The sequence below is a fragment of the Marmota marmota genome, unplaced genomic scaffold, assembly GCF_001458135.2.
Source record: "Marmota marmota marmota unplaced genomic scaffold, marMar, whole genome shotgun sequence".
Lineage (NCBI taxonomy): Eukaryota > Metazoa > Chordata > Mammalia > Rodentia > Sciuridae > Marmota > Marmota marmota.
In genome coordinates, this window is record NW_026007618.1 from 45,553 (window position 1) to 58,179 (window position 12,627).

Consider the following 12,627-nt stretch of genomic DNA (forward strand, 5'->3'; position numbering starts at 1 on the left):
AAGCACTGCCAAACTCATTCAATGAGACCAATATCACCCTGATCCCAAAACCAGGCAAAGACACATCAAAGAAAGAAAACCTCAGACCAATATCTCTAATGAACATAGATGCAACAATTCTCAATAAAATTCTGGCAAATCAAATACAAAATCATATAAAAAAGATTGTGCACCATGATCAAGTGGGATTTATCCCAGGGATGCAAGGTTGGTTCAACATATGGAAATCAATATATGTATTTCATCCCATCAATAGACTTAAAGATAAGAATCATAAATCATATGATCATCTCAATAGATGCAGAAAAAGCATTTGACAAAATACAGCACCCCTTTATGTTTAAAACACTAGAAAAAATAGGGATAACAGGAAAATATCTCAACATCATAAAGGCTATCTACGCTAAGCCTCAGACCAATATCATTCTAAATGGAGAAAAATTAAAGTCATTCCAGCTAAAAAGCAGAACAAGACAGGGATGCCCTCTTTCACCACTTCTATTCAACATAAATCTTGAAACACTGGCTAGAGCAGTTATATAGACAAAAGATTAATCAAAGGGATATGCATAGGAAAAGAAGAACTTAAATTACCACTATTTGCTGATGATATGATTCTATACCTAGAAGACCCAAAAACTCCACCAGAAAACTTCTAGAACTAGTAAATGAATTCAGCAAAGTAGCAGGATATAAAATCAACACCCATAAATCAAAGGCATTTCTGTATATCTCTGACAAATCCTCTGAGAAGAAAATGAGGGAAAGTACCTTATTCACAACAACCTCAAAAAATAAATAAAGTAATTGGAAATCAACTGAATGAAAGGAGTCAAATATCTATACAATGAAAACTACAGAACCCTAAAGAAAGGAATCAAAGAAGACCTTAGAATATGGAAAGATCTCTCTTGTTCTTGGATAAGCAGGGTTAATATTATCAAAATGACCATACTACCAAAAGCAATATACAGATTTAAGGAAATTCTGATCAAAATCCCTATGGTGCTCCTCACTAAAATAGAAAAAGCAATCATGAAATTCATATATAAAAATAAGAGACCCAGAATACATAAAGCAATCCTTAGCAGGAAGAGTGAAGTCTGCCATCACTATACTGAAAGGACTTAAAAACATACTACAGGGACACAGCCACATCCATGTTTATAGCAGCACAATTCACAATACCTAGAATGTAGAACCAGCCTAGATGCCCTTCAATAGATGAATGGATTAAAAAATGTGGCATTTTTACAATGGAATATTACTCAGCACTAAAAAATAATAAAATCATGGCATTTGCAGGCAAATGGATGGCATTAGAGCAGATTATGCTAAGTGAAGTTAGCCAATCCCTAAAAAACAAATGCCGAATGTCTTCTCTGATATAAGGGGGTGACTCAAAATGGGATAGGGAGGAAGAGCATGAGAAGAAGACTACCACTAAATAGGGAAGAGAGGTGGGAGGGAAAAAGAGGGAGAAGGGGAATTGCACAGAAGATGGAAGGAGAAACTCATTGTTATACAGAATACATATATGTTGTTGTAATGAGAAAAAGAAAAAAAGTGTGTCACATTAGATTGGATAGAGAGAAAGGATGGGAGAGGAGGGGAGGAGTAGGGAAGACAGGAAGGTCAGCAGAATAGAATAGACAATATGATTGATGTATGTACATTCCATGTATGTATTATATATTGCATTTTACTGTCATGTATGACTAAAAAAATAAACAAAAAATAAAAAATAAAATACATTGACTAACAACAAAAAAATATTAAATTAAAAATTTCAAAAATAAACAGCCAAGTTTGGTGGTGCATGCTTGTAATCCCAGCAACTAAGAAGGTTGAAACAGGAGGACCAAAAATTCATACCAGCCTCAACAACTTAGAGAAACTCTAAACAACTTTATGAGAATCTCTCTCCAAAAAATAAAATAAAATAAAGGGAGGGGGAATGGGTGGGTGGGGATGTGGCTTATTGGATTAAATCCACGGTTCCAAATTTTTTTAAAAAATAAACAGAGAAACCACTTTCACATAACATTTTTTTTGCAGCATAAATTATCCCTTGATTCAGTGTATTCACAGTGTATACACTACCCTCCTGTTAGTCACTATCAATCTCAGTATCAGATCAACTATGGTAGTATTGTTCTATTTAATAATATTGTTATAAATGTCCTATTTTATTATTGTTGTTGTTAATCTCTTACTGTCTAATTTATAAATTAAAGTTCATCATAGGTATGTATTTATAGGAGAAAACAAAAACAGAACAAAAAAAAGCCAAACTTAAGTCTCACCTATTTCACATAAATGTCCTCATTCAATAATAACTTCTTTCTTTTCTGTATTGCCATATCACTTTTCATGTACTAATAATTAATAAATATATGAGAATAAAGGGCTTTTTTAGGAATTCAAGTACTCCATTATAGTTAAGGGAATAAGAATCAGAAATCATAGAATATAGTCTTGGAATTGTGAAATGAACCAAATCGCTTAAGGACTTGTATATTATGTGAAGAAAAATGAACATTCCTATGAATTATAGAAGAACATCTTGTTTATTCTAAGGTTTTGGACACCAGAGTCACACCTACTTAGTTCTAACTCCTGGAATCAGTTCCTTAATCTCCAAATCTACCTAACAGAGTAATAGTGCCAATTTCATGATACCAGGGTGAGGAGCAAGTGAGGCAATGCACATTATGGGCCTGACATAGAGCAAAGCTCAAAAAACATCTGTCCATTAACAGTGAGATTCTTCAAGGAGCACTATCAAATCAGAAGAAGCATTACTTCATTCTTTTCTCTGCCCATACCAGAGTGTGGCTCTTTCCATGCCTCTGGAGAGGAGCTTTAGAATGCACATGATTTTTCTGTTTTTTTAATTATTTTTTTTAATTTGTTCTTTTTAGTTTACATGATAGTAGAACATATTTTGACATATCAAAAATACATGAAGCATAACTTCCCATTTTTGTGGTTGTATATAATGTGGAGTTGCAATAGTATTGTATTCATATATGAATAAAGGAAAGTTCTGTCCAATTAATTTTACTGACTTTCCCATTCTCATCCCCTCTCCCACACTCCCACTCCACCTATCCAATCTGGTGAACCTCATTCCTCCCTCCCTGCCCCCTTCCTATTGTGAGTCACCATCTGTACACCAGAGAGAACATTTGGCCTTTGTTTTTTTGTGATTGGCTTATTTGACTTAACATGATAGCCCCTTGTTCCACCATTTATCAGCAAATACCATAATTTCATTCTTTTTTATGGCTGAGTAATATTTCACTATGTATTTACAAATGATAAAAGAAGCCACTTTTCCTAATAAAATATTCTCAGATCAGCAGTTTAAATGTCTGCTTTCAGGTCACAAATAAAAAAGTATATATAAAATAATAGTAAAGAGTTTACAAATGAGAATATTGATAAGGTTTGGACCATTTTAAAATGTCCTTTTGGGTACACTGTTAAAAGAGTTGAGCAAAATTGATAAACTGTTAGCAAGATTTTCCAAGAAAAGAAAGAGCAAGAAACCATTATCATTAAGCAAAATAATATAGCCAGTATTAAATAAATTCTAAATAGAATAAAGATAATCAAATGAGCATTATGAATCCCTGCATACTTCAAAACAGGAATATATTTTCATGAACTTTGGGACTGACTTGTAGCAGGAAGGGATTTTTAGCTTGGCAGGCATGAATGGTTGCGTATGTGTTGGGGGCATGGGCGGGGGTTAACAGAAACGCAGGAATAAAAATTGTAATTCGCTGTTACAGGCACCATAATGATTAAATCTCCCAAAGATAATGTTGAATGAATGAAGGCAGAGACAAAAGAAATAGTGATGTATTATTTGCTTATATACCATTCAAGAATCATAATAAATGTTACACGTGATAAGTAAACGTATTATATGGAAATGAATTGAGGGTTGTTCTGGAGTGTTGTTTGTTTTATTTCTGCATCAAGATGTGTTCATAATGTAAGAATTCAGCAACCTGCATCTTTATGAATTGTTTGTTTGTTTGTTTGTTTGTTTGTTTTGAGGGGTACCAGGGATTGAACTCAGGGGCATCCAACCACTGAGCTACATCCCCAGCCTTATTTTGTATTTTATGTAGAGACAGGGTCTCACTGAGTTGCTTAGCACCTGCCTTTTGCTGAGCCTGGTTTTGAACTAACAATCCTCCTGCCTCAGCCTCCAGAGCTGCTGGGATCACAGGCATGCACCACCATATCCAGCTGAACTGTTTATTTGTATATGAAATAAATTCATATAAAGAATCAATAGGCATTCATAAAATCCAGATTCTTTTGAGGATTATGAATATTTTTTTATTACTGGGACTCATAGCACAGAAAATTGATCAAGTTAGGTGAACTGTTGTTTCCTTCAGATTCTGTATGTGCTGTGCAGTTTGTCCAAGTTTCTGCTACTCTTTTAGTACTGGGTACACGCCTTAGATAAATGTGGTTGCCATCCATCCTTACATCACTGCAATTGTTTTTTTTAGACCTGTCATTGGTATCATCTGGCTAGAACATGAATGTGGGTGAGTTTTTTCTCAGACTCTGAAATATTGGAAGATGATTCAATAGCCTTAGCCAAAATGAAGTTCACCTCCTCTATTGAGTAAAGTATGCTTGAAGAAAAACATAAAGTATGGGATCAATATGGTGTACTTATAGGCAGCAGGCAGGAAATTAATGGGATTTGCACTTGGGGCCTTTGTTTGGTCTTAGATCAGAGTAAGATAACCTGTGCAGGGATGAGTGGGAGGATTTAATAATTTGTCCCAGTTTTCTATGATAGAAGAGAAGTACAACAGGACACACATAGAATGACTTCTGGGCAGACCTAAGAGGCCATTTCAAGAGATACTGTAATTTTTAAGGGTGTGATCCCACAAAGTCATATGTTTATCTCCATCAAACCCAGTGCTTGTAAGAAATGAGGAGAAAAGCTCTGTAAAAATGTTCCAAGTCTGAGTTTTCAGCATAGATGTAAAGAAAGGATAAGAGAAATTTTTAAGGTTCCAATGAAATTTTCTGCCAATAGGATGTATTTAGTGTTTGTGTTTGTGTGTGTGTGTGTGTGTGTGTAATACTACATTATTGATAGAAATTTAACATGAATATATTCAAAATGGAGTGAGTCAATATTGGAAGGTTATTAAAGTAGAAGTTAAAATTCTTTGTGGTTTTGGCTAGTTTAAACAATACTGAAAGGTAAGAATCTCTTTCAGAATGATCTCCTGGGACCATGGACTTTGGATACTACAGAGCCTGAGATTAACTGCCATATTGGGAGAACTGTGTCCCTGGGAACTTTTTGGATTCAATGGCCTGTGTCCTCTTTCAACCTGTCTTCATTTGCTGGTCTCCAATCTCAAATAACAGTCCCTACAACCAATACATGGGCCTTAGACATTGATTTATCACTTAAAGGTAAAAATTGTTTTTGCTTTGTTGCTTAAATTTCCTTTTCTTTTAAAATGTGATTATTGGGATGAAAAAGTATGAAGAGCTTCTTCTCTTTTAATATATTCACTATTGTTAATGCCTTGATTTTATATCTGACTTATCCCCATGATTCTTAACATTTGATAATAAATTGAGGTGTGGGGTTAAAGTGATGTCCATCTGGATAAAGGGAGATAAAATGGAGCACATGTAATTTCAGATTTTGCATCAGAGTTAAATACAATTCTTCTATGACTCTAAAATGAACAGTCTTATAAGTAAAAAACTTTCTCATGACCAGAATTAATTTCCCATTGCATTCTTTTGATATTTATATGTGTGAGAATGTGTGTTAAAAACTCTACTAAAAGTAACATTTGGCCAAGTTGGGTAGAGGTTATAAACAGGATTAAAATGAGAGTAGCATATCTGAATTTATTTTATTGAATTGATAGAAGTAAAGTGAAAAAACTGAAAATTATGCATACATGTATTTGTGGGTTTTGTATGGACATGGATATGTATAAACATCTTTGCAATATATTTCATGTATAGTATAGCCTCTTTCATATTCTTTTTTTATTATAGTACTCCCTTTCCCTATCTCTTGAGTGATCCCTCAAGGACTTCATGCTGTTATTTGATGTTTCTCCCCTACCACTCCTTTGATTTTATTTTTACTGTTTTTAGCTAAATATCACTTTTATATGATAAGTGAAATTACAGTAAGGTATTGCTTTTGACAATTATTTCACATATTTTATTTACATGATTAATTTTCACAATAAAAAATCACAGGGTATGAAATTATTAGGGAGGAATTTCAAGGCCTAAAAGATTTTTTTCACATCAATGTAGAGAGTGTCTATTTATCCTAAACAAAAGATATGGTTATGGTCTTTAGATATATTCATTGAATTGATGAATGCATTTTAAACTTTTGCATTCATAAGTATTTGGAGTTTTTATAAGCTGCCCTTTATCCTTCTGAAAGGTAAAAATTCTATGTAGGTTTTATGCATATTGAGGCAGCTCTTTCATTCTTTTGATGTGCCCTCATAATGATAATCCCCACTCCCTCATTTCAGATTTAAACATGTTTTTCTTCAACATTCCCTTCCCTAGTACCACACACCAAAAAAAAAATTGAGGGTTGTTTTTAATGTGCTGCATGAATCTGCATCCTCAATAAGCTTATGGAATAAATGAATTAACTAATTCCTAAAGGAAACATGCTTTTGATATTATGTGTCCCCATTTTTAAACAGTTAGATATAAATAATAATATTATGACTTTATTAACCAAGTGTTTATCATTTTACAATAGAAAGAATCTTTATAGTCTCCACAACCCAAAAGTCACTCATACAAAGAAAATCATCAAAAAAGAATGCCCAACTCAAAGTTTATGCTTGAAGGCTGAAAATAATATGTATATATAATTTGCTTATATTAAACATTTATTTTACTGAATTTTTTCATTTAATTTGAATGATTCTTTATAAGCTATTAATGAATTTAATGTATTTTTTCCTTTGGCATTTTCTTTCTTTCTCTGTATTTTTTTTTCCTTCTGTGGAAGACTTTATCTCAGCTTCTAATAGTTCTCTCTCAAGGAAAGACTTTGTTTGCAAAGTAAGCTCCAGGTGCCTCTCTGTAGAGAGTCTTTGCCAACATCTTCTGCAACATTTGAAGGACACTGCACCGAAATTTATTCTGTGAGTCACTGTAATTTTTCTGAGTGAGGATTTCAAAGAGTTATACATTTAGATGTTGTCACTAGTAACCAACACATTATACTCTCTTTTTAATTCTTGCAATGTTTTTTTTCTTGTCTGAACCAGGTAATGGGCATGACCAATAACAGCACAAAAGAAGACTTCATTCTGTTGGGCTTCTCAGACCAGCCCCAGCAGGAAAAGATACTCTTTGTGGCTGTTTTGATACCCTACCTTCTTACCTTGGTGGGAAATACACTAATTTTTCTGGTCTCTTCCATAGACCCTAAACTCAAATTGCCCATGTACTTTTTCCTTACACATCTCTCCCGAGGGGACATCTGTTTTACCACCAGTATTGTCCTTCAGCTGCTGTGGAACCTCAAAGGACCAGCCAAAACCATCACATCCCTGGGTTGTGCCATCCAGCTCTATGTCTCCCTGGCATTGGGATCCACTGAATGTGTTCTCCTGGCTGTGATGGCTTTTCACCACTATGCTGCAGTGTGCAGATCTCTCCACTATACAGCTGTAATGAACCCATGCTTGTTCCAGTTTCTGGCAGGGGTCACATGGCTGACTGGTGCAGGAAATGCTCTCATCCAGGGCACTGTCACCCTCTGGCTACCTCGCTGAGGACACCAGCGGCTCCATCATTTCCTCTGTGAGGTCCCCTCCATGATTAAGCTTGCATGTGTGTACATCCATGCCAATGAGATCCAGCTCTTCGTTGCTTCATTGGTCTTGCTCCTTTTGCCCTTGGCACTGATATTGATGTCCTATGGACACATAGCCAAGACAGTCATAAGGATCAAGTCTCTCCAGGCCTGGAACAAAGCTCTGGGGACATGTGGATTCCACTTGTGATGCTTCTATGGGAGCATCACAGCCAACAATATCCAGCCCAACAGCTCCTGTGCCCATAATTATGGGAAATTCATCTCCCTCTTCTACACAGTCATCACCCCGACCCTCAATCCTCTCATTTACACCTTGAGGAATAAAGAAGTTAAAGGTGCACTGGGAAGAATATGCCACAGAGACCTACCTGTGTAAAAAATGAAGCAAAGTACAGACTGGTCAATTTTTCATCACAAGTATCTTAAATGTCATGTCATATAATCCTTCACCAGCCTAAAAGCACAGCTGGAACCTCCACATTTTGCATGATTGTACCTCATATGTCCTCACAATTATCTGTCCTCTCCAATCTTTTCACAGGCTTCTTTTGGGCCCTTTGAAAGGTATTATTTTCCCACTCTCTTTGATGTCCATTTTCCTAAAAATTTCCATTTCTTACCCTCTCTTACTTCATTTCTTCTTTTGTCATCCCCTTCTTTCCTTCTTATTCTACCTTTTGTTTCTTTTTTATATTCAATTTAGTTATCATGTTTTTTTAGTACTGGAACACAGGACCTTGTTCATGCCTGGTAAAAACTCTTACCATTGAGCTACATCCTCAGCCCTTTGTATTTTATTTTGAGACAGGGTCTGTCTAAGTTGCCCAGGTGGGCCTTGAACTTGTGACCCTTCTGCATCCACCTCTCAAGTAACTTTGAGTATAGGTGTGCAGCTCTGGGCCCAGTTTTTCTTACCATTTGTATGATGTGCTTTGTAACTGTTTTTCCTCATGTATCTATGTTATAGCTCTTTCCATTAATATTCTAACAATTCCTGAAAGCAATTTTCTCAAAAACAACAACAAAAAAAACCATTTCTCTTTTGTCACAGCAAAAGCTATCATACACCTTGTGAAAATATTTGAGAATATGGATTTTGAATTGACAACTTCCTTTTTGAGCTTATGGAATTTTATTGAACTTTTTGTATCCAAGTTTATATATGATTTTAAAAGTAATCAGCTTTGTATACAAGACCTTACTGTAACAAACAAGAAAGATGATATCTGAAGCAGCTAAATTGGATATAAATTTCTGCTCTTAAAGGGTTGATCTTATGTGGGGAGCCATTCTCACATGTGATTGGGCAACTCCCGGTTTGAGTGTGAGGCACTCTGGCTAAACTGTGTTGGAGCTTTCCCGACCCTCTCCTGGTGTGAGAGTCTGTCTGTGTGGGGGTGTTACTGACCACTGACCTGGAGGCCAATCACTGACCCTGACCTTGGAATGCTGTATCCCTCAACCTTCATTGGATGGAATTCTCCCCTGAATTTCTTGTTCCCCAATAAAAGGCTACTCCCTGGCATGCTCTCTCTCTCTCTCTCTCTCCTGCTAGCCCTGAGTAATCCCTGCTGCCCTACCGGGTAGTTCGAGGTGTGAGTCAGAGGGAGAGCCATCTAGGACCTGGTCATAGAAAAAGGTAACTGAGTCTGTGTGTTTATTTTGATCTCACTAGCTAACTTTTATGCCAAGAACCTCTTTAATGAAACCAGTGCGCTGGTTGCATGGTGGAATTATCTTAGATTATGGCTAAACATTTATATATGCAATATTAAAAAGTTTCATTTGGCTACTATGTCTTGATTTGATTGCAGTTTTGTTCATATTTATAATTTATTCAATTCATTGGTCTGTTTTTTTTCCATACCAAAAAAAAGAATGCAAAGTTCATCTTTTAACATTTGACATCATCTGCCTACTTCCCTTTGCATAGCTCCTCTGCCCCTCTTGATGATTGCGGTATCTGATCTTGACTAAATAGGCTGAAGTCACATGGTTTGCTCCAAAAATCACTATTGATACCACTGAAAAAAAAAGCCAGTAACAAAACAGTATCGAGAGGTTGGCTTGCTCCCCTCTCTTCTAACTGCATGTTGATAATAAGACTTTATTGATCTTAAAAATCTGTCAGATGAGTCATATATTGGGGTTTTTTTTATATACATATATATACAATATTTCAAATTGAAAGCAACATCTCAGTAGATTCAAACTTTCATGCTGTTGTCTAAAACATTAAAACTTTGTAAGTGCAAGAATGAAATGGATAGATGTTTAAAACGCATAAATAAGGAAACCCATTGGTGTTGTGCTTTTCTTGTATATCAATAATTAAGTCACTCTCATGTACAGAATGAAAATTCTCATTTGGGGTTTTGTTTCAAGAAAATGTATTGTCATATCTTTGAGAAAAAGTTTTATTGTCTCCCATTAATTGGTTGCAAACTAATCTCCATATATAGACTTTAACTCCAAATTATACCTTATAATTAAACTACTTAAAAAAGTAATGAGCTTCAGTATTAATTAAAAGATTTTAAGTGTAACATAAATGCAGTAACTGATAATAAATGATCAATCAATATCAATTAGTATGTTTTCAAAATTCTACTTTCCTGGTCATAATATTCCCTCTATGAGGAGTCTAATTTAGACTTCTTTTTTAAAATTTGACCCCATAAAAATTGTTATCTAGTTTAAAATTATTTATCTGCTTGTGTTTACACCTGCATGGAAAAACAATACCTTGAAAATCTAATAGAAAATAAGTTAATTCTTACTTTTTCTTTGTAATATGGAAAAATATGATTCATTTCCTTCATTCAATTATGAAATGCATGGTACATTTTTTAAATAGTGACAATAAAGTTAAAAGTGTTATTTTTAAAAGGACAGTTACTGTAAATATAGTAGGAAAAAATAGGGTTTGAACCAGGAGAGACCAGAGTCTCAGTTATCGTGTTTCTACCATTAGGAAAACCTCAAAGTTTTTGCCATTTCAGTGGTTAGAAGACATGTAGTAAGAACTCAGTATATGTCATTTATCCATTAATAAACCATTGATGTCAGATAAGGTAGCCTTGATGGCAAATATACAAATGTTTTTAAGGTCTAAATTATTCGAGCAAGTTCACTTGCAATAATCAAATGAATTCTGCTTTTGACATGTAAAGTATATTTGCTTATTGCTTATGTAAATGTGTCTCTTTTTTAATAGACAGGTGAAAAATAGTGTACTGCAATATAATGATTTTGACTCAGTTTGAGCTAATATTTATGACACAATTATAACATTTTTTTTGCTTTGATTTCTGTGATTTTCCACTTCCATATATGAGGAGAAATTTATTTTTCATATTGCCTTAAAACTTAAAGATATTGTTACCAAACATTGTGTAGCATACTTCATGTTTAATTATACATCAGTTGACTTCCCAATCTACAAGGTGGGTTTACCTACTATATCTATACCAGGTAGGCCCTGACTGGCAATGTTCTCCTGAAAAGCTATACTAGCAAGTTCCAAGTCTCATCTAAGTGATTATCCATATTTTAATTTTTATTATATTTAGTTTTTATACCTATGAGTGTATCTTTCTATTATCCTCAGTTATCCTTTTGGTTTCACAAAATTTCTCACATGAAATGAATCAAAAATAAGTTTACATGAAAGAAAGTGAACTAGTGATTACTGACCTTTAAGAATTATCTAAAACTCATGTGAGCAAAGACCTGATGGATCAAATCATATATCAATACATCAACAATATATTCATTTGTCATTCAATCAGTAAGAACTTATGAACCATGATATGTTTATTATTGTGGCACTGCCAACAAGTAATACATAATATTCCTATAAAAGATATTTCATGATTTAAGAAAAAGTTAAAACCAATATAAGGTTATACAAAATGCATAGTGAAACAAGAAGGCAAGTACATTGCTTGAGAAGTTCATACAAACTATGGATCAACAAACTACTGAGAATTATTTCATAGGCAGAGAGATAAAACTATAAATGTATTTGAGGAAAGAAAATTGCATCTCCGAAGAGAATGTGAATGTGATAAAGGATAAGAGGCCATATTTCTGAAGGATGAAAATCAGTTCATTGGCTTCTAATGATATACATCAGGAATAAAAATTATATAGCATCTTACATTTTTTATAACTGTGACCATATAAATCTTTCTTTTCAAGAAAGATTTCTCTTTGTTCTCATTTAATCCTAAAAATCACCAACCTAAATAGTTTAAATAATAAGTAGTTCTGATAAAACAGGATAAATTAATTAGTTCTGATTAAACAGGGTAAATTAAACAGAAGTGATTGTTCCTATTCCTTTATAAAAAGTATTAAAATTCCACTACATTAAAAAAAGGCTACAAATGTATTAAGGGCTAATAGGACTGAAGAGAAGCTAACAGCAGAGACAGGACAAATAAGCTTTTGTCATATGCAAAACTAATGAAAGGTAGTAAATGGCTTCAAGAAGGGGAAAGAAGGATGAAACAAAACTGCTTTTAGAGGATTCTAACATGGAAAGGGAGAAGCCAGAAAGAATAAAGGAAATTTCTACTATAGAACCGTGGAGTAGCAACAGAGGTTTAGAATGTTGTATGTCTTAGAATACAATCATGAAGTGACACTAAAGTAAGAACAATTTAAATTTCTGCCAAACAAAAACAACTAAAAAACAAACAAACAAACAAACAAAAAAAAAAAAAAAAAAAAAAAAA

At 34.2% G+C, this 12,627-nt stretch overlaps 1 pseudogene; it reads left to right on the forward strand.

The window, feature by feature from the left end:
- Positions 1 to 7,340: 7,340 nt before the first annotated feature.
- On the forward strand, positions 7,341 to 8,261 carry LOC107133741 (annotated as a pseudogene).
- The last annotated feature ends 4,366 nt before the right edge of the window (positions 8,262 to 12,627 follow it).